At 55.1% G+C, this 21,972-nt stretch overlaps 1 long non-coding RNA gene across 2 annotated transcripts in view; it reads right to left on the bottom strand.

The window, feature by feature from the left end:
- The window catches only part of LOC112981543 (uncharacterized), an 85,974-nt gene that overhangs the window by 9,583 nt on the left and 54,419 nt on the right, over positions 1-21,972 (bottom strand). For both annotated transcript variants that reach the window (XR_003258740.2, XR_010392523.1), the window contains exons 3-7: positions 15,984-16,346; positions 13,717-13,815; positions 8,983-12,888; positions 6,024-7,896; positions 423-704 (exon numbers count right to left, since the gene is read on the bottom strand). This is a non-coding gene — a long non-coding RNA (uncharacterized LOC112981543). The remainder of the gene's footprint in view (positions 1-422; positions 705-6,023; positions 7,897-8,982; positions 12,889-13,716; positions 13,816-15,983; positions 16,347-21,972) is intronic.

The following is a 21,972-nucleotide window of genomic DNA, read 5'->3' as shown; positions in this document are numbered from 1 at the left end:
ATAAATGCAATAAAGAGCCTGCGATTGCCCTTACATGTCACCCCGGGGTGGAGCGAGCTGTGGTCTGGTTGCTAACCATAGGGCCGCATCCTGCTGCGGGGTGCAGATGCAAGGCGAGGGGGGGAGCTGGGTGCTGGGTTTGCTGCTATCTGCTGCGTGCGAAGCACAGGTACGGAGGGAGGAAGCGGCAAGCGTGGGCTGGCGGGCGGCAGGGGCTCCGCAGAGCGAGGAGGGTGGTGTGCGCGTGCCGAACCGCTGCCCTGCGGCCTCATGAGAGCCCTGACCTTGGCCGAGGCGTCTAGGCAATATAAAATAATATGATAATAATAGCCATGATGGCAATAATCATAATAATCCATGATATGGCGCAGGCACCTGTCACCTCGGCACCCGAGTGTCACTGACAACCCACTATTACGTACCTAGGCGAAATGCAGCAGCGCCGCGGCTGGGTGTTGACGCAAGCACAGGCAAAACTGGGCGAGCAAACCCCAACTCCGATAGCGTTGCTTGGTGCGGCAGACCTCAGCCGCGACGAAGCGGTGACCGACGAAGCGACGTTTCCAGGGGGGTAAGTACCCGCAGAGAGCCAGGACGTTTGGGCCGACGTGGCTGCAGTCTGCTGGTTGCACGGACGTTTTGATGCCGAATTGGTACCGGTGAGCGGAAATCAGTGGCATTCGCTCCGGCAAACAGTCTTTACTCTGCAAAGAGCGGAGAGGCAGGGGTTTCAGCTGTGAGCACAGCTAACCATTAAAACCGCTTATCAAGGACGCTGGTGGATTCTCTGTTGCTGCAAGCTTGCAAATCAATCGGGAACGATTTCCATGCTGGGTCTCAGCTTGCCCTCGCAAACGGGGAGAGATAGCTAGCGTCGCCAGCGAAAAGCAGCGGGAGGCACGAGGCTGAGAGCGGTTTTGAACAAGCTGCTTGCGGCGGCGGCTCGTGATGCCTCAAGTACTTTTGCTAAACGGGAGCTTTCCTGAGTGAGGATGGAGAGGGACTGAGGAAGGCCCCCACTCAGGTGACCTCTTATTTAGGTGCATAAAGACACCTCGGAGGGAATTCCCAATGCCCCGAAACTTAGTGTGGCATTTTTCCATGCACATGAAGCATGTCAACCTCTGAAGCACCTAGGCTTCTCCCTGCATCTCAAAACGCCCAAATACCTCTGCAAGTCTGGCCCTTGGCATTACACAGTGCATTTTTCCTCTAACAACAACAACAGAAATGCAAGAAAAACCGGCTCCCTTCGGAAATGCAAACTCCCCCGCCTCTCCGTGCCCACCCGCCGCCTTCCCCGTTGTTCTTGTAAAAGCTTTGCCACATTAAGCCGGCAGAATAATTCCATTGCATGGGCCACTTCACCTCGTCCCCTGTACCTGTGACGCGCCCCGGCGCCTGCTAGTCCCTTTGATGACTTCTCCTCAGCTGCCGCGGAGGAGAAATGCTCGTATCAGCAAACAGATGGCGGCTGAGGCATGTAGCATAAAATATATTTATCAAGGCAAACAGCTGTAGCCCATTTCATTCCGAAGATTTCTATTAAAAGTTCTCTGGAGCTACAAGCTGCTCCGGCTCTGCAGTCGGAATAAAGCCGAGGGGACAAATGGCTTTTTCAGAGCGTTTCCTTCCCCTTCCGTAGCTCTTTTCTTTGCAGCCGAAAGAGAGAAGCAGCCAGCCCTGCGCGCAACGCTGGCTTTGCTGAGGCTGGGGACCAGCAAGCGGCACCGGGCATGCTGGCGGGGTCATTACGGATTAACGGCCATATCCTGGGAACGCCTTCGTGCCCGTCCGCGTGCTCGGAGCTGTACAAACTCTCAACCACATGGGCTCACTGCCCTGTGGGGTCCTGGGCGCTGGACGAGCCATGGTGACGTGGGACTGGCAGGTTGTGGGACCTTCACTGCCCGGTGACATCTCTGCTAGAGCCGTGGTCACAGCTAGACGCCCGAGCCAGAGCGGTTGCCTTCCTCCTGCTCTTTGGCTACATCTTTTCTTTGCTGTTGTCTTCTTTTTATGTTGAAGGGGCTTTAGTGACTGTATTAAAAGGGCCAAGACTAGAGGAATGCAAAGTTTTGCTCAATTGGAACTCATTTTTCTCGCAGCCTTTCCTCCACGCAGTGGGAATTCCCATTTTTTGCACAGCGACGCTGGCTAGAGGGTCGCTGAATATGACCCATGAGGCAGCAACAGTGGTCCCAATCTAAGCTTTAAATAATATGACTTGGAAAAAAAAATGTCCCTTGCCTTTCATGTATGCAAAACCAAGGATTTCATCGCTGCTGCTTGGGCTTTTCACCAGGAAAGGCTCATTGCACCCATCTTCCATCCTGCAGCAGAGAGCAGCACTTCAGCACGGCTTTTCCAAAATGGTCCTAGCAATTCAGACCATGGGCAACTATCTCTTCTCTCTCTCAAAAAAAAAATCCATTATTTTTTTGCGTGCACAGGATCGCAAGCAGCATATGCACAGGATAAAATATTCCTGGCAGCCGATCCTTTTTAATTGCATGCCGTTTCCCCAGCCAACTCCCGTGCATTTCATCCCAAATTCAGCTTTCTATTTCGAGTCGAGGGAGCAGCGGGCTGAGAAGTGTGCCCTAAAAATGTGCTCGGCGGAGTCGGGAGACCATATGGGCACGGAGGTATTGAGAGCTCACCGCCAGCCCCCCGAACAGGGTGGCAGCTCGGGAGCTCGGTGCTGGCAGGGGCGAGTGGTGGGGACGGCTCTTCGAACGCACAAAACGCAAGTGGGTCAGCGGCGGCGCGGGAAGTTTCCTGGAGGCATTTATCCGCCTCCGGAGGAGTTGAAATGTCTCCTTGATTATCTCATTACGTCTCCAGTAAACAGCTCCGCTCCTCGGAGGATGCAACCCGCGGCAGCGCTGCTCGGGCTCTCCCGGCGGCTGCCAAAAACCTTCGCTCCTGCCGCCGTCCCGAGCAAATGGCACCGCTGGCGAGGCAAAGGGAAGGGGATGGTGCACCTTTTTGGCCTGCCTGTGTCTCTGAGCATTTATTTTTGCAGCCTGAGCGGGCTGTGAAAGCAAACAGTGTCAGCGTGGGAATAATTCCCGCACCGGGAGCCCCAATCCGCCGCTCGGAGCTCACTGAATACTTGGCCGCAGCAGCAGGAGGCAGGAAGAAGAGAGGAGGCAGGAGAACAAGACCAGTCCCAAAATCTCTCTCCCTCCTTTTCGCTGGGCCAAAGGCCAAAAACTCCCCCTTTGCAGGCTCTCTGCAAGGGGAACAGGCTGCCAGGAGCCCTCCCGGGGCACAGCTGGGCGAAGGAGGCGGACACGGGGCGAAGCGGCTCCCGCGGCAAACCCGGAGCAGCCCCGGGGCTGCTCTAAGCCCGGCCATGGGGTCCCACCTCCATTTCCACCGAGTTTCCCATGAGATGGTGCCTGGGGAGGCAAAACCTCCTTCCCGTCCTCCACCTTTTCCGATTCATTCGGTCCTTCTCTACCTCTTCGGCTGGTCAGGATGAACCAGCAAACCCATTTCTCAGGCTGGGTCAACTTCTGATTGAAGATGTTTGTAGAAAACGTCAGCTGAAGCCGTTTCCAAGGCAAATTAGGTGAGCAGTTTGGGCCAAAAAGAAGAATGGAGAGGCAAAATATTTCATCCCTGCGATTTTCCAAAGAAATATTTTGAGTTTTCATTTCAAGCAGTGCTTGAATATAACATGGTATAACATGAAAAGGGTTAAAAGGTGGTTGAACAACGCTTGCCTGCCCTCACCACACCTTAGCATAGTGCTTCATTTTAGGTGGCGCGAGACATTTCGGTCTGCGCAAAAGAGGCTTTTTCCCCATCTTGTTGACTCACTGAGAAAAATAATAAAAAAACCCAGAAAAATGCAGAATTAACCCCAAAAGCTTCCAGGTAAAAGCTTCAGGGAGCCAGGTACGTCTCTAGGACGACTCATGACTTTATAGAGCCTGCGAGGGCTCAGGCCACGGGGCCCCCATCAGTCACCGCTGCTTTTGAGCCTCGTGGAAGGAGAGCTGGGTAAAGCATTGATTTTTTTTTTTTCCTGGTTTGATGGCTGAACTAAGGAGGCTGCAAAAGGAAAAGCTGCCTCGAGTCAAGCAAATAAATAAATAAGCAGGGCTCCTCTCATCCAGACGAAGCCCTGGCAAGAAGCATTTGGAGTTAAATGAAATGTTTCTGTCTGCTTTTGGAGGGGAGGGGATTTTTCTAAGGTTTTTTTTTCTTTAACTTAAAAAAAAAAAATCAGCATGACTCAATTTGGGCTAAAACTGTCATCTGAGTCTGCAAACTCCAAATGTTTCATTTTAACTATTTCAAACAAGAAATTCCCCTTGGCCAAAATGGGCATCCATTTTCTCGCCCCTCTCTGTGCAAGGTGTGATGCCAGTCCGGCATTTCACAGCCTGACACTCCGTAATGGGATTTTTTTTACTGGAAGTTACTTCTCCGCATCCAGCTCCGATGAGCAGATGCAAATCCAGCCTGGCGCGCTGCTCCGCGCGACTCGGCCTCGCTGCCCCGCGCCGGGGGAAAACGGCTGCAGTCCGACCCGGGATTTCGGCGCGGCGAGGGCTGAGCCCATCTGGGTACCTTGCCCCATCCGCTGTTCAACCCTGAGGCTAATCCAGCCCAACAGTCCCTAAAAAACAGCACCCGGGCTCATTTCGGCTCCAGAGAGAGCCGGATGCAGCCCCGGGGCCTCGCATGGCCCACGAGTGGGTGGTGGGTTGAATTAATGCTGCGAGAGCAGATGCGCACTTAAGCAAACCATCCGCTCGCAAAGAGGCAACAATGACTTAGTACTTTCTAATTACCATCCCAAAGTAAGGCAATTACTCCTTATTTACACGTGATTACTAAGAATAGCTTAAAATGAATAAACATTAAAAAAAAAAGCTACTTAGTAAATTTTCATTATGCAACAGAGAGAGGCAGATATTTATACTCCAGCACAGCCCCCATAAATAACAAAAAGATAGTCCTCAGTGAATGAGTGAATTAGTGTGGTGCTTAATTGCTAGAAGTTATTATCAGGTTACTACGACTGCTATAAATTACTGTCGGGATGAACCCTTAGATTATTTTTCCACAAGGAGAAATTGTTGCACACATGGCATCTACCCCGCCAGCGATACAACAGGGCAACGCGGGGCCGGCTACGGGGGAAAATAGCCCGAGCCACAACACAGATTTTTCAGAGCGTCTTCCAGCTAGATCAGTTGGTCTAATAAAAGCTTTTATCGGCCCCTATAAACTCTCGCCTCTGCTAGTCCTAGCCCCGGCACAGCTACAGCCTTCCCGGAGCATGCACGGTTGGGTATTCCACTTTGGGCAACATTTCTACAAAATTGGGTGCTGTAAATCCTCCCCGTTGCCCCTCGTGTAAAACGAGGATAAGGAGCAAGATGTGTCTTGATCTACTATAGCGTGTGCAGCACACCAGCTCTTTCAGATGAAAAACATCAGGGGGAAAAAGTGGTTATTAGGGAGAAGTACATTAGCAAAAAATCCAAATTTCCATTACACACCTGGAGCTCAAAAATCTCTGCCACCACAGTATTTTCATTCTGGTTATAATTGCTATTATTACTATTACTGCATGTTTTGATGTCAGGTGAGCCACTTACAAGCAGCTCAATCCCAGACTCAGACACCACTGCACAACCACCCTGTCAGCTCCCCATCGCTCCGGGAGCAACGCGCTTGCATTGCATCAAAGACACTTTGCAGATGTTTATTAAATTAAACTCATGAGCAAATGGATGGAGCAATGCCATATAGCTTAGGCAAGAACACACATGCTCATTTTTAGGCCCTCTGCCTCATGCACACAGACACCAGCGTTTCCTCCCTCTCTGGGCCTTTTGCAGGTGCTTCAGGGTCACAAACCCACAGCCTGATCCAGACTTTAGGCCAGGAGATGTGCACACTCCAGGGCAGCACTGCCAGGTCCGAGCAGCCAAAGCAACAGCCAGGCCTCAAAAACAACAACCAAGATATAAAAGTAAAAAGAAACCTAGAAATACCTGGGAATTTTTTCTTGTGCCATTTGCAAGCACTTTGCACTGGGAGGTCTAGAAACTTTTCACCCTCCTGGCAGCAGAGCCTTCGCCTTCGCCTTCACACACAGGCCAGGGCCCCCCTCCTCCAAGCAGGCAAACCTGCAAAGCAGGCCAGGATCAGCTTTTAAATGGAAATTGCAGCCGGCTCTGCAGCCCCGAGCTACCTGCCTCCTCGCAGCTGTAGCTCGCAGCTGGGTTCAGGCTCCCTCCTAATGAAGCTGAAGCAGGATGAAAGGATGCTGAGCCGGGAGATGAACAGGACACTGAGGAAAGCGGGGGAAAAAAAAAAAGAAATGTTACAAATGAGAAAGGGAGGGAAAGGGATTTACAGAGCGGGTGCAAAAAGCTGCTCGATGTGGCTGGCGTGTGCTGCGTGCGCCTCCGTGCCGCCCGCCGCGCGCGACCCCAGCCCAGGCCCAGCGGATAAGGCCATAGGACGGGAAGAGCGGCAGCGGCAAGGGCCCCGAAGCAGCTCTCCCCCTTCCCGAGCTGAGCCGGCAGCATCGGCGCTTTCCAGGCAGGTGGCTCTCCAAGAGGCATTTGCATTTCAGAGGGCGCCTGCTCCGCTCTTCCGCTGCCGGCGTTCAGCTTTGGTTTCCAAGCAGGGCTCCTTCTCGCAAGAGGGGCCGCGTGGAGGAGACAAGAGGCAAGAGCCGCCGGGTTTGATCGCTTCTGCCTCTGCCTCTGGCTGCCGAGCGCGTGCCAAGAGGAGCCGCTAAACATCCCATGCTCGTCAAGAAAAAGGCCGAGCAGGGGGGACGCGGCTGGGTTGCACCGATGCGTTCGAAGGCAGGGGCTGGCGGAGGTACCCCGCGTTTGCAAGAGTGTGCGTGGAGGATGCATCCACCAGCTTCTCCCCCAGCTTCGGGTGCTTGTGGAGCTGAAGCCGGGCCGGCTTCTGGAGTCCCGCATGGCCCTCGAGGTGCCCCTGCCCGGAGCTGCCGCCTGAGCTGTCTTCTGGATGGGGACCTGAAAACGGCAGCATCTGCGGAGAGATGGGTTATAAAGCCCTCGTGCTTTCGAGGAGGAGGTTGCTCCACCGTTGTGGGCTAAAATATAGTCTCCTCTGCTCTGTGCAAGCCCAAGGGCAGCAGTGGACTTGGTGTACTTGGAATAGCTCCGCTCCGGGCTCCCTCCAGCCGTGCGCTGGGATTCGGGGCAGGTTGTGGAGCTGCTCGGGCCAGGCTGCGACAGGGAGCTCAGGCTCCCCGGAGTCCTCAGCCCCAGTAGTGTGGAAAATATAACTGTTTTGGCAGATTAGCCCTTTGGAAGTCCGTCCCAAGACCCAGCCTGGCCTCGATCGGTGGAAAAGCAAAGCAGCAAAATGCCCCCTCGGCGAGCTTTGGGGGCCGTATCTTCACGGCAAAGCAAGAGAAGCTGCATGTGGCCTTGCCAAACTGCTCAGCAGCTGCTTCGGCTGCATCGTTTTGAAATAAAACCTCAGTTCCCTGCTGTTCCCTTCCCCTATTCCCTTGCTTCTTAAACAAAAAGCAGGAAAAATAAAAGATTCCCCCCACACGCCTTGGAGGAAATCTGTAAACTACGGAAACTTGATTTTTTTCCCTCAAGAGGCTGACACAAATTGTCTCTTGGGGCAGTGAGATTTTTCCCCCCTCACTTACAATCCCAATTTCAGCGAAACAATTCCCAACCTTTCTTTTTCCAGCCATCGTGGCCCGATGCTCCTCCTGGCATCAGCATCCGCTCCAAGGCGAGGCCTGAAACCAAGCGCTGCTCCGGTATCTTTTCGCCCTCTCGGCATCCATTGGGTTGCTGTAAATCAACCTTATCAGCTCCCCAGTAAGAAGAATTGCTTAAAACCATTCCAATAGTTTTTCTGGAGAAAAAGGAAAAAAAAATCAGAACCAATAAAGGCACCAAGGGATGAATCAGTAAATACAAAAGCAGACTTAGTTTGCCGAGTACCGCCACGGCATGAGAAAGTCAGGGAAAAAAAATAGATTAAAAAAGATACAGACACCACCAGCCTTATGGCTGCACGTGAATAATAACGCTATATTATGTCAATGGTGGAGACGCGGGAAGCGCTCGGCGTCTTTGCAGCGCGTCAACCCGCGGGCCTGGCACCGCGGCCCCACGCCGCACCACCTTCCCTGCCGGATTCTGCCTCTGCCCGAGGATTATTTGGGAAAGAGACGTTATTATCCCCGGTCTGCCGCTGTGCGCGACGGGGACGCGCTGCTCTCCGCGGAGAGGATCGCCGCACTGTCATGGAGAGCCACTTCGGGCAACGGCAGCCGCGCTCCGCCTATCTTGAATATAATCACGGTCAAGTCAATTAAGGACAGGATTAGCCTGAGCGGAGGTTAATGGGACTGTGACAACAAGACACATATCCACACGGCTTTCCCTTCCACCTGCCGCTCTCCGAGCCGGTTTTCCCCGGGCCCCTGGCAGCGAGCTGCGTGCTAATGCTTCGCCAGCCTGGCTGCCATGTGCCCGGGGAAGGAAAACCGTCCCAGAAAAGGGGTATCCGGACCCAACAACCCCTTGGGCCAAAATCGCCCCGGCTCAGCGATCTCTCCCCCCCTCCTCTGCATCCCCTTATCCAAAGTACATCAGAAGTGCAAGCTCGACTTTTCCCTTTCACGGAACTCCGGAAAAGTCATCGGCTTTTTGGTGACTTTAAATTGCCCCGCGCCCTTCCTCTTCGACAGGCTTTCAGGAGGGAAAAATAAAATCCCCGTCCCCGGCATGCAGGGCCGGGCGCGAGCCCGAACGTTTTGAGGTCAAGAGCAGAGCAGGGTTTGGGGGAATTACCGTCGGGGCTGTCTGCGCGGATAACAAGCCCACGTGAAAATATATGTGAATAAACCCTGGTTTATAAAAACAGAATAGGTGAAAGCGGAGAGGAGGTGTGGGATGCTCAAATTTCAGCCGCTTCCCTTTTATTCCCGCTTACGCTTGCGGTGAAGTCAGCTTGAAGCTGGGCTCCGCTTGCCTGATTTTTCCCGATAGGCAGCAAATTCCCGCAGGGGCTTTGCTAGAGCCCATAACCACCGGCATCACCGTTCGGGAGGTGCGATCCCGACTCCGCAGGTCTATTTTAGCGTCGTTTCCAGGGGCCGAGCGCCGACGGCTTCCGCGGAGAGCTTCGCCTGGGCCGGGCCACCGGCAGGCTCGGTGCCCCGCATTTTGGAGACGGTGGTTTTCGCCCGCGGAGAGCAAACACTGCAAAGCCCACTGCAACTTTTCTGAACAATTTCACTGACTTATTTGGCAGAAAAAAATAACAACCCTGTTCTTTTTGCATTTAGGTGCACGTAAGGTGAGGATGCTTTTGCCCCGGCATCCCTTCTGCCTCGAGCCCACGTCGGGAAGGCATCCTCTGAATTTCCAAATTTCTGGGCGCCCTGCAATCCCCGTGCTTGGAGAAGCAAAGCCGCCAGCACCCACTCGAAGACGTCTTGAAGGCTCAATTCATTTGCTCTCGCCGCCTTCCCGGGAGCCGTTCGCTCCGCCGGCGGCGAGGCCCCGCTGCCCGGCTCGCCCTGGCCCGGCCCCGCGTGGAGCAGCGCCGCCGCGCTCCGCTCTCCCCCTAATTGCGCTAACGAGGATGAATGAGGACTTCCCTCAACGGGAGCGAGCCGTCGGCTTGGAGGCAGCCATGGGCGACGGAGCCGGAGATTAAACAAAACCAGCATGTTAACGCCTAATAACACAACAGCCCGCGGAAATTAAGCCCGAGACGAACCCGCCGCGCCGGCGGCAGTGGCGAGCTTGCTCTTCCAGCGCAGCATCATTTTGAAGGCAATGCTCTTATTGCGCCGTCTCACTTAATTTCATAGGCGTAACAGGAAAGCAAACGCCCCGCGGTTGCAATTCCGAAAATGAGCCTGAAGTGATGGGGAGAAGGCTGCCCGTGCCGCACGCGGCCGCCCCATCCCGCCGCGAGCCTCCCTCGTGCCTTCCCCTCGCCGAGCGAGGAATAAAAATGTGGTGCCCTTGCTGCCGCTCATCTATCTGCGGCGCCGAGGTGAATAATGCAAGGAAACATGTATGTATTTATACAGCAAATGGGAAAATACGTTCCCGAAGATGAACGAGGTTGTTTGCAGCCTTGATGCACCCAATAAAATAACCCGGTATCAAGAGGGAGGTTTATTCTGAAGTCTGGCCGTGTCATGCTATCAGCTCCCGAGCAGGACTCCAAACTACATAAATCAGCGCGGGGAAGAGAGGGGAAAGGCCGGCAGAGCAGCGAGCGCAGGGCAAATACAGGCGTAGAAAAGGCCCCCTAAATAGAAGTACCGCGTTTCAGTGTGTGTTGGTGTGCACATTGCTGCTTTTCCAGCAGAAACCCGGGTGCGTTTAGCTCGGCACCCGCTCCTCGCAGCTGAAAACACGAGGCGGGGGGAGCCGCGGGGAAAAACGTGCAGCAAGCTCTACGTTGCGGCTGGCACGGTGAAATCCCCCGCGTGGGACCCCAAACCCCACTTCTGGGCAGGCGGAGAGGTCGCCGTCCCCCGGCACATCCGTCTTCCCCAGCCTGTATCCCTGCCGCGGCATCTGTATTGGCTCCTCGCAGCAGATTTGTCTTGCGGTGGATGTCTCACTTACCGGGAAGGCTTCATTCCCAATAATTTTCAGACGGGCTGCCCTCATGATTTATCCCCCTTTGGTCTCGATCTCATTTTTCCCAATTTTACCTTTGTCTCCAGGAAACCTTGTCTGTTTGAGCGCAATTTCCTCTCTCTCTCTGGCTCACTTGCTCCCTGTAGCCCAAATTTGTCTTCTTTTCATATTTATTTCGGTATTTGTCTTCTTCTCCCCACGTAGGCTGCGCTCGCAGGATTTATCTCCTCGGCTCCCGCAATCCGTCTCGGAGCCCAGCACCTCTGCTTTTCCCCCGGCAGCTTTTGCTTCGGTTAATATTGGGCCGCAACAGAGGCTACAGCAGTAGCCGAGGGCCAAAGCCCGGGGAAGGGGATGCGCGGCGGCGGCGGGGCACTTGCTTTTGGTAGAGGTGAGAGGTTTTGGGGGGAATCGCAGCATTTTGGCTTCCCGTGAAACCGCCCTCCTTAGCACCGTATTTTCCCGCCGAGCTCGGCCCGTTCGCCTGCTCCAAAGAGTAAAAAAGAAAGAAACCTCTCCCCTTGCCTCGGTTTCCCCTTCCACAGGGAGAACCGGCAGCGTTTCGGGTGGCGAGAGCCCCCGTGCTGGCGCCCGCGCCGTGCCGTACAGTGCAATTCCAGAAAAGTTTCTTTTTTCCCCCTTTTTTCCTGGCAAGCACGCAAGGGGCTGGGGGAAACGTGTTACAGGGAGAAAACAAAATCCTCTCCGTGTTTCCTACACGGCAGCCTGCCCTGCCGAAGACAAAAACCCCGCCGGCCTCTCCGTTTCCCTCTTGGCGATGGGAGCTTCCCGGGAAGCCCTTCCAAAGCTGCTCGTGGCGACGAAGCAAAATCCCGCAGCACCGAGGGAGCTGGATTTGACCCGGCCGTGTTTCGGGTGGCCTATTTAAACACGGGGGGAGGCTGAGATCGCGGGGCACTAATTGAATAGTTCGCACCGTCTCTTCTTGCTTTTATTTTCAGGAAGGATGGGTTTCCCTCTTGCACATTTCTTTCTTTCCCTGTGGATAGCGAGCGGCGCATCCCTTTTCCGCGGTGGAAGTTAACTACGGGAAAAGGGGGGGATAAATAAACGCTACCGGAGTCGACGCGCTTGGAAGTGCCTGACGTGCCGACGCCGCGCTCCCACTTACTGCCGCAGCGGAGGCCGGTGGATGCCTGCTTGGAGGTGCTGCAGAGCAATGAGAGGGGACGAGGAAGAGCTTCTTCCAAAGGGTAACGAGCTGGATGGGGACTGGAGAAGCCCAGGAGACACACGGGGTGACCCATGGGCAGCTTCCCGGACTCGGAGGCAAGTTTCGCCTAGTCCATGGGAAATTCCGGGTGGGTGGTGGGTGATCCGGAGGAGCAGCTCTGGCGGAGGAGCCTGATGTTCTCCTGGTGCCCTCCACGGATGAAGCGGCCGTACGGAGGCTGCGGAGGATCTTGTGACTATTAGTGCCGCCGGTCTCCCTTTGAGATGCCGCTTCGCCAAATCTGGCTGAGCGGCAATTCAATTACGGCTCCCACGAGCGGTTATCATCGCAATCAAACACTCACGCGATCAGCGGCGCTGGCACAGAGGTGTTTCTTCAGCGAAGGAGACCCCGAGTCCTGCAGCCCTCAGCCTGCCCGGGCACTCGGCTGAGCCGCCTCTGAGTCACGAGCGTAGGTGAGCAGAACGTCGAATCCCTCTTCCTCGGTGTCTTCTCCAGGAGCAAACCCACCGCAGACGTACGCTGCGAAGAGCGTATGCCTGGAGCTCAGTCACGTACGAGACGTGATATTTTATGGATCTAATTGCCACATATGTTTGTTGTGCGTTCGTGACGAGGGGCCAGAGCAGATGGGAAAGGCTTGGCGCCAGCCGTGCTTTGGGAGCGCTGGATTTCTCGGACCTGGAGGCCCTGGGGTGGGATTGGACCAGGAGGGCAAAGCACTGAGCACTCTGCGGACCAGCTCTTTGGGATGGGAATCTCCTTTTTCGCCATGCACCATGGTCCCTTGCCCATGAAAGAGAAGCGAATCAGAAGAAAATGAAGTCCACCAAGGCTGGTGAGGAAGATTTTGAACTTTCTGGGCAACGACTGGAAGCCCAAGAACCTGCTGGTTTCTCCCCAGCACAGCAGCCTGGAGGTCTGCTTCTCAGAGCGAAGCAGGGACGCAAAGACCACGTCCCATCCCTGCCATCCCACTTCCAAATTCGCATCCGTCCAAGCAGCACATGGGAGGTTCGGTGCGGAGATTCGTCTGACCTGGGGAAAGGAGGGAGAAGGTGGGGAACGCACGCTCCAGAAGGACATCGCCACCTCCGAGCTGCCTCTCCGAGCTAAATTTAAATTACCGTGCTACCTGAACTTTATGACAGCGTCATGCTGGTGTGATGCTATAAATACGGCTGAGGAGACACTTCTATTATAAGTCACTGATTTCTGAAGCCTAGCGCTAGAATTGGTCAAATTAGGGAAAAAAAGAAGAAGGAGAGAGGCAAAGAACGAGAAGATCTTGGCGCGAGGAATTTGCAGAGAGCCGGCCCTGCTCGCGAGCCCGTCCTGCGAGCAGCGGGCCGACTCGTCGCTGCGCCCGCAGGAGGCACTTCCAGCCGCCGATGACGACGGCGGCAGAGCGAGACGCGGGCTCGACAGCCGAGTTTTGCAGTTAATTAGCGGCGGGCCGATCGTTAGCGACAGCGGCCCTTTTAATTAGGGCTGCAGGGCTCGCTTTCCGCCTAGATCTTTCGAGCCTCCCCCGCAGCCGCCGCGATCGCGCCGTTCCCACCCCGGGTTCCCGCTCCCCCGCGGCGGGTTGGGGCGCCGAGAGCTCCTTTCGGCCGCGTCGCTAAATCCCGACGCCAGGGGCCAAATCCTGAGCGCGGGACCGCGGCGGCAGCAAAGCGGAGCTTAGCGCGGGCGCAACGACTAAGCCGAGCTCGCGGCGGCCGGGCTGGGAAGCAGCTCGGCTGCATCGCACGCCCCTCGCCGCAGAGGGCTGAGGCCGTGCACAGCTCGTGACGGGAATGCGGCAGAGGGGTGCTGAGGAACGGCGACGATTCGCTAAGGGGCCTTTCCCGCGCCCTGCCTCACCTTGCAAGCGCCGTCGCCCGCCGGCACGTGCGACCTTGGGAAAAATCTCCCCTTTTCCTGCAGCAGCACCCATCACTCAGCTGAAGGCGCCGGGAGAAGCTGAACCACAGGGAAAGAAAAGAAGAAAAGAAGAAAAGAAGCAAAGAAGCAGCCTCAAAGAGAACACAAATTAAAATGACTGAGATCAGATAACGAGGAAATAGAGTTAAATTGCTTCCTTCCTTCCTCCCCCCAGCCAGGGCCCGGGGGAAATGCGGCTAATTAACCGTTCTGCGCCGGTTTTCGGCAGGTTTGGGGACAGTGGGGACACGCCGGGAGACGGCTGGCCCTTTTTTCCCCGGTCGCTCCTCTTTTTTCCCCCTTCTTCCCTCCTTGACCTCTGCGGCTATCTCCAGTTTAGCAGCAGCCCGCGATGGCTCTTCTCACATCACTAAGCACCATCCGAAATGTAACAACCAGAAAGAATCGGGGAGGAATAAATCAACGTCCGCAAGCCACGCGCACGGAAAGACCACTTTGGGCAAGGGCAATTTGTTCGTTAAAATGAAAAAAAAAAGCCCCAAACGACAGCAGAGCAGCTCGGCGGGAGCCTTCCCGGGAAGGGAAACCTCTGCCCAGCTAACGGCCCAAGCCTTTCACACTTGGATCCTCACCTGGAAAAAAATACATTCCCGTATTCCCCAATTTGCCTCATTTTTAAGGGTGGGAAGGAGGCTGCAGGGGCGGTTGGGATGCTTCGCCCGGCATCCCTTCCCCTCCGCCCGCCTCGCTCCTCCTTTCGGAGGCTGCCTCCAGTGCGGAGCCCAGCTGAATTCGCCCGCTAGATGTATTATTCATTCCTCTGCTTTAATGATGTGCTAAAGTTTCTGGAAATAAGGAAAGGGCTCATTAAACCGGAGTTTGAGTATAGATGGCAGCGAAACGTGGCGGGAGGCGGCAGGGGGGAGCAGCCGGCAGCCCCGCGCCGTCTCCGCGTCCTGCCCGCGGCCGGACCCGGCAATTCGCTGCCCTCCGTTTCGGCAGGGCTGGATTTCTCGCCGGCTGGGAGGAGGGAGCGCGACGGCTGAGCGCGGCTCCTCCTCGCCCTTTGCTACCCGCCGGCGGTTTTGCATTTATTCTTGCGCAGAAATGAGCAGCCGGCCATGAACTTCCAGCCCGGGAGCTGCTGGAAAGGCGAGGGCAGCACGGCCGGGCCGTTGGGAGGGAGGTGTCATCAAAGCGGGGTTTATTTAGGGCTTATTCAGCCCCGTAATTGGTGACGTTCCCCTGCTCGGAGCCACCCCCCTCTTTTTCCCTTTTATTTTTCCCTCTCCCGCTGTTCGTAAAGGAGTTTCTCGCCCGGCTCCCCGATCAGAGGTTGGCCTCGGCGCCTTTCATCTCCATCCCGGGAAGAGCTGGCTCGAAGGAGATTTGCAGCAGCCCTGGGAAAATAATTGCACTGGCTCTGCCTCAGCGCTGGGGAAACTGAGGCACGGGGAGGCGGGACGGGGCTCAGCCACGGGCGCAGAAGGGTTTCTGCATGGGGGGATCGAGGTGCCGCTGCTGCAGAGCTGGATCTCCCCAAAGAGGTTGGTACCGGCTGGGCCCCGCTGCCGTTTTGCACCCACGAGCCCACCCCGGTCCCTCATTCCTAAATCTCCCCTTAGCTCGTTTCTCTCGGATACAGGATTCGTCTCCAGTTAAATGTGTCACTGCATTTCAATCCTCCCTGCAGACGCTGGCGTTTGTGCAGCAGTTTACATATTTTTCTTTTTTTCCCCCCGAGTGCTCTGGGATAAAAGTGTCATAGAAACACGCCGGTATTGTCATGCTGACGAGGGGCCTGTTTGCGACGTGCCAGCACCCTTCGCGCTGGTGGCGAAGCGCTCGGGAGCGTCTCCGCATGCCCCAGCTGGCTTTTTGCTTCCCAAACCAGCCACTTAGGATAATACGGATACAGCAAAAGTGCCGCGGATGCGCACGGGCGCGCGGGCCCGTGTGTGTGGGGATGCATATATCATGGGGGCGTGATTGGAAAGCAAATGCTATAAATAAATCCCATTATCTTATTACACTGTAATTTTCTATCATTATCTCCAGCGCGGATCCGATGCATCTGCAGGCTGCGCGGCGCGAGCGAGGCGAGGCAGCGGCGAGCTCCCCCGTCTAGCAGAGGGGCTCCAGGGCGGAGGAGCGGGGCAGAGGCTGGAGAAAATCGGCCGTCTCCCCGCTCCCGTGCAAAGCGTGGCCATGCCACGGTGCCGCTGCTTCGGAGAGGCGCTTCCTACCTGCAAATGGCTTTCTCCCGCACCGAGCGGCCTGGAAACGGCGTTTTCAGCTGCAGCATCCTCGAAGCCGGCACGAGAAAGCTCCGTTTTCTGCCTCGCACCTGCATTTGCCAGCTGATCCCTACGGAGCCTGGATGGAGCGCGGAGCCGCGGACCACTTACGGGCAGGGCAAAGGCTGGAAGGGGTCGCCGCGTTGCTTGATCCGACTGCCCGCGTCGCTCGGCCCGCTCGGTTTTCTCCTACACCGGGATCGAGTTGCTCAGCCGAAGCGTATTACCCGGCATCGATCGGACAGACGTCAGGAGATGAGGCCACATCGCTTCGCCGGGAGCTTGGTTCGGCGGCTAATTGCTCCTGCTGATCTAAAAAAAAGAAAAAAATTAAGTGGGGGCCTAGTTTCTAATTTGGATTTATCTGGCTTCTGCTCCCAGCTTCGGCTTCTCGTTGCGCCTTTCGCTGATGGATTAAAGAGGTTTCCCGGTGCCCAGGGTTTCCTCCCCGCGCGCGCCCTCGCATGCTCTGATCAAGTCAGCCCCATCCCTCTCTTTGGTAAGATAAAAAGCCGGAGCCCTGGGTGCTGAGATGGAAAATCGGCGCTTTTCCATCCCCAAATCCCCCTCTATCCCCAGCGACCGGGTGGTTCAGAGCGGCCCCGACCCCAGAAGAGGTTTGTGACTGTCCAACTCGGAGCGGACGCGCCGCAGCAAGAGCGAGAAAAAAGCCGCACGAGAAAGGCTCGGCCTCATTTAAAAACCAATAACAGGCTTCGGGATTTTGATTTAAAGCCTTTCTGAATAATCCTATTAGCTGGGAAAGGAAACAGGGCTGTTTAAATGACAGATTTTTTTTTTTCTTCCCCCCTTAACTCCAGGTCTGCAGCAGATTAAAGGCGTCAGATGAGGCAGATCCTCTTGAGGACGACGGTCGCGAAAGAGGGATTTTTGCAGGGGTGTTGGCGAGGCGGCTCCCTGCCACTAGCTTAACCTGCCCAACTCGCTCACGCGGAGCCGGCAGGGATACGCCAGTCGCCTGAATTATACCCCGTGCTGGGCTCCTGTCTCGTACCCATGGTTGGACCAAATACCGGCAGCCTGCAAAGAAAAAACGGGTTTTTCTCTCAGTGAGAGGCGGAGATTGCGGGTGTCGGGACGCAGATCCTGGGCTCCTCACCGCGGAGATCAAATGCTTTGCTTCGAATGGATGGAGTCCAGCCCTGGGCCAACGGGGACATTTTCTCTCTACGAAGCAGTCATTAATTTACAGCCTTTAGTTCATTGCTGTAAAGGCCTGGGAAAGGGGGATGCCCTCCATGGGGCTGGGGCACGGGCCGGTTCCTGCTGTGGTTAAACTCCCAGCCCTGGAAAAGCCCGAACTTGCATACTTTAAAGCTGGGAGGTTTGGAGGTCCGGGAAAGCTTTTCTAGCTCAGTCTAAAAGATTTTTTTATGACTACCTCCAAGTTTAGTGCGCTTGGACTCTGAGAGATGAAAGTATCTGGTTTTACGGGTGAAGGGATCCAAAAAAATAGCCCCAATAAAACTCTTTAAAGCACTCTTAAATATTATACCAACCGGAAAGTGGTTGCCAAGAGGTTTGCAGTCCCTTCTTCCCGTCCTACAGCCCTCTGCAAGCCTCCGCGCGCTTGCATATCCCCGGAGGCATCGTCGCTGCTGGCCAAATTGTGAATTTTTACAGCCGAACCGAGCTCCTTCGGCTCCCCCTCGACTCCAGCCGCTGACCATTTCGCCCCATTCAGGAATCCACTTTGCTTAAGCTAAAAGGGGGGGGAAAAAGCAAGAAACCCAGCCCACGAGGCAGCACATTTGCTGCTTGCATTGCGGTGTAAAACCGGCGCCGCAGCAAAAGCTGCGGTGTCCGACGAGCCGACAAGCTGCGCGTTGTTACCGAGCCGTATTGATTTAAGGTACCTGTCTCTCTTGATTTTTAAAAGTGTGTTTGATTGCTGGCAGGTTTATAGGATTATGGGCTTAATTGGATGCCTGTGTTGCACCGGAGCGAAGGGAAATTTATGGCTGCACTGGGGAAAGCTCCCCTCCTCGGGCGAGCCGAGTTGTCCGCTTGCGCTGGAGCCGTGCCGAGCGTTTTGCAAAACCGTGGGCAAGCAGAAATGTCTCCTCCGCCTGCCGGGAGCGCTTCTCCACGTGCCCGCGTCTGCGGGAAATTCAGGGCAGAGGAGCCGAAAAAGAAAACCCTACCCCAGACAAGCCCAGCGTTTCACGCAGAGTCCAAACGGCCTTCGCCTGCCTGGCAGAAATCGCAAAATGTCCTCGAAAGGGGCAACGTCCCCAGCTAAAATAACGTCACGGAGAACTGCAGGGATTAAGACTACCTGGGAGCGCAAGACGAGGCAGCTGTTAATTGCGTGATTGCGCATTATTTTTGGAAGTGGCAATCTGCATATGCCAGATTTGCATAATGCAAATGCCGTCTCGGTTTTCTGTGGAAACGGGGTGGGATCCTGCGTGGGCAAAACGTCCCTGCTGGATGCGTCTGAGCTGCTCCCTTCAAGGCAACCTGCTTAGCCCCCGGGAGTGTTTGCTCCGTCGTGGAGCTGGGCGGTGGTAAAACAAATTTGAGGAGTGAAAATATTGCAATAGAGGCAGCCCAGAAGGGAACAGGATGGGGGGAAAAAAAGGGTTTGCAACAGAGCTCATTGCCCTTGCAGAGCACATCCTTTCCTTCAGATTTATCCTCACTCCATCAACTTTTCTATGGTTTCCTGGGTTGCAACAAATTCTGCATGGTCTCCTCTGGGATCCCGGGAAAAATCTGCTTTTCCGTCACCGCCGGGCCTGGCTGTATCTGCTCTCTGCAGCTGTCGTTGATGTGCAGTGGGCTGAGCCCCCCCTGCTCCTCACCCCAAACCGCTCTAGCTCCCTCCTTCGTTCCCAGGACCCCCGGGCCGGGATTTTGCGGAAAGGCGCCCAGCATTGCCCCATTTTCCAGGGCTCTCCATGTTCCCATCCCGCTGCCACGCCGCTGGGTGCTTCTTGGAAAGACCAGCCGGACTTGACTGACCTCCAAGACCTTCTGGCGGAGGAGAAGAGCAGAGCTGCTCTCCTTGCACTCTTTCTTGCGCCTTTTTCCCAGGCACTATTTTTCTTGCTCACTTTTTGAAAGGAAAGTCTTTTCCTGATGGATAGTGTGTAAGGCAGTCCTTCCCCAATTCCTGCTGTCTTCAGCAGGGGAGAAGAAAAAAGCCCTTTCCCTTCTCTCGCCCTCTTCCATCACCTGAGCTTCCCAATCATTCATTTCAGGGTTTCTCGCGTCGCCAGACCAGCAGGATCTTTAAGGCACGTAGCCAGTAAGGGCAAACCCTCCCTCCTGAGCAGATGCAAACTGCAGTTTTTTCAATGATTTCTTTTCTTAACGAAGTCAGTTTAACAGGGGCAGAAGAAAGCGTTGGCCTCCTGCTTCGGTCCCAGAAATGCCTTGAGCCTTTTGGCTCCAGCATGGAAAACGGATGCAGGAGCGGAGCACTGAGCAACGAGCAATGCAATCTGCCTTCGCCGGGCGCATGAGAACGGCAGCCAAAACGGTTAAGGCTGGATCGCCAGCTTAGACGGTTTTCTTTTCATCTCCTTTGGTGAGATGAGCCCGGCAATCTGCTTAGCGCTCCATCTCTGCACCTCTGCGAGAAGGTCTCTCTATTCTGATCATCCAGGTGATTTCTTTCTGCAGCTGGAAGGGAAAGTTGAGCGTCCACGAGCCTCCGTCAAGCTGCGGATTGGGGCAAACAGGCAGGATGGCTCCAAAACCGTGTAGTTTTTCCCTGAAATCCCTCATTTCTGGGCACAGAGCTGTGCTGGCCGGGGAGGAGGCAGCCGCTAGCCGCCTGCCAGCTGGCTCTCGCGGCTCTCCGCTCCGTTTCGAAGCCGTCATCTTTGACAGAGAACCTATTTGTTTGCGTTTTATCCCCTTCATCGGGGTTTTTATCTTAATTTGCTTCTCTTTTAAGGAGTGGATATTAAAAATTCCATAAGTGCCGGCTGAAAAGAGCAGCAGATTAAACCGCCGCCATTCAGCTGGATTTTATAACTTCTTTTTTTGTCTTTTATAATAATTAGTCATAAAGTTCGACGGACAAAGAAGATCATTAAATCCAGCGCGGGCCAAATCGCCAGCTGGCAGAGGCTGGCAAAGCTCCGCGGGGAGCTAACCCGAATTCACAGCGGAGCTGGTCCGCCGTCTTCGCCGGGAGTAAAGCGCGGCGCCGGGACGGAAGAGGGACAGGGCGCGAGAAGGGCCGGGGTATAAACCCGTGGGCTCTCAGGAGCATAAAATGGGCTGAAATTAGGCAGATTCCTTCCAACGGCCGCCTGCACCTTGTTATGTTGACGGGGTGACAAAAAGCAGGCAGCAGGGATGGTTGTGGCCCCGTGGTACATTTTGAGGGCTGTGTTGGTGCTGTATTTCGGGGGGATTCGGCAGCAGACAGGATGGGAGGCTGGCGAACATGTTCACGCACATGCACAAGCTCATAAAGCAGTAAAAAATCCAGAATTGGAGCGCTCTACCTGCCTAAGTATCGCCTTCTTCAGCCACGGAGGGCCGGGACTTCGCAGCCGCTGGGGCTCTGCAAAGCTGCAGCTTCTCGGCGTTTCGTGAGCACTGGCAAATTAGGTCGCCTCCAGCTTCAGCACCTTGACTATATCGGCAAACTGGCATCCCGCTTCTCTGCTATTGATCCTTGCAGAGATGCAGCCCAGAAAGGGGAGGCTGGATCCTCCCAGCTGGCACAAGTCCCCCCGCTATCGCCGGGAGCTGCGCTGATTTATGCTAGGCGAGACGCCGACCCGCGGCTCTGCCCGTCTGCTCCTGCCCTTCGGTGGCTGCAAACGGCTCGTTGCTTCATGTCTTTTATCGAGGAATTTAGATCCTGGCCCCCAGGGAGATGGGGTGGAGGGTTTAGTGAGTGCTACCCTCTGCCAACCAAAAAGGGCCATCAGAAATCAAGAAAACATGGGTGAATTGGGTCAGGTGGGACTCCAGGCGCCCGGGGTGCCAGAGGGATGCATCAGAAGAGCATGCCCCCACCGTCGGCACCCGAAAGAGCGTAAAGCGGGGGGCAAAAACGCGTGTAGCGCATTCACATCCGTAACACCCGCGCATGCAAAATGAGGCCGAAAAATGGCTGTAGTTTATTCTTTCGTAAAGGTCAAGTGACAGGAGGTGACACCCAAAGGGTGATGGACGCATCTTTGAATTTATCAGCTGGCAATGAGACTGTCCTTGAGATTATAAATACATATTTATGGCTGCGATATAAGCCCAACGTGTGGCAGCAACTAGGATCAAGAGGAGGCTGACAGGATGCTTTAAAGCAGGGACAGGGAACTATAGCCACGCACAGGTTCTCATATGTATTTATGTGTGTACATTCGCTCTGATCGCACCGAGGGATAACAAATTGATCCTTGCAGCTTAAGAAACGTGTTACCAAACTGCGGACACAAATTCAAGTCCTTCCCATCTAGTGTATTCGTCCTAGGCTCATGGAAAGGCTCGCCAACTCCATAAAGTTATGGGAACCGCTCTGACAAGCTGGAGCTTGGCTCCAAACAACCTCATCCATCTTGGAGGCAGCAGCAAGCCTGGAGGGTCTTGGACATCTCCTCATTTGCAGCAGGCACTGGACCTGCTGTGTTGGACCCTTGGGCAATCACATCCCCGGTGACACTGAGATCACGGTCCTCCGAGTGTCCCCAAAGGGACAGGGTCCTCCACGGTCCCCGAATTTGCACAGCTGAGCAACACCATTGCATTAAAACTGCCCATCCCCGTGTTAATGCAGCCTAACGGCTCATTTCTCCCCCTAATTACGGCGTTGCCAGCAGCAGATCCGCCCATCAGGCGCTCCGGCGGGATGCCTGGCTGTGTTCCTGCAAGGCTGCAATTAATTCAGGAACCGCTGCACTGCAGGAAGAGCTTAGTCGGTCTCCCCACATCCCCCTCTCCTGCACCTCTC

This window comes from Dromaius novaehollandiae, chromosome 21, assembly GCF_036370855.1.
Source record: "Dromaius novaehollandiae isolate bDroNov1 chromosome 21, bDroNov1.hap1, whole genome shotgun sequence".
Classification (NCBI taxonomy): domain Eukaryota; kingdom Metazoa; phylum Chordata; class Aves; order Casuariiformes; family Dromaiidae; genus Dromaius; species Dromaius novaehollandiae.
This window is presented reverse-complemented; position numbering and strand designations above follow the sequence as displayed.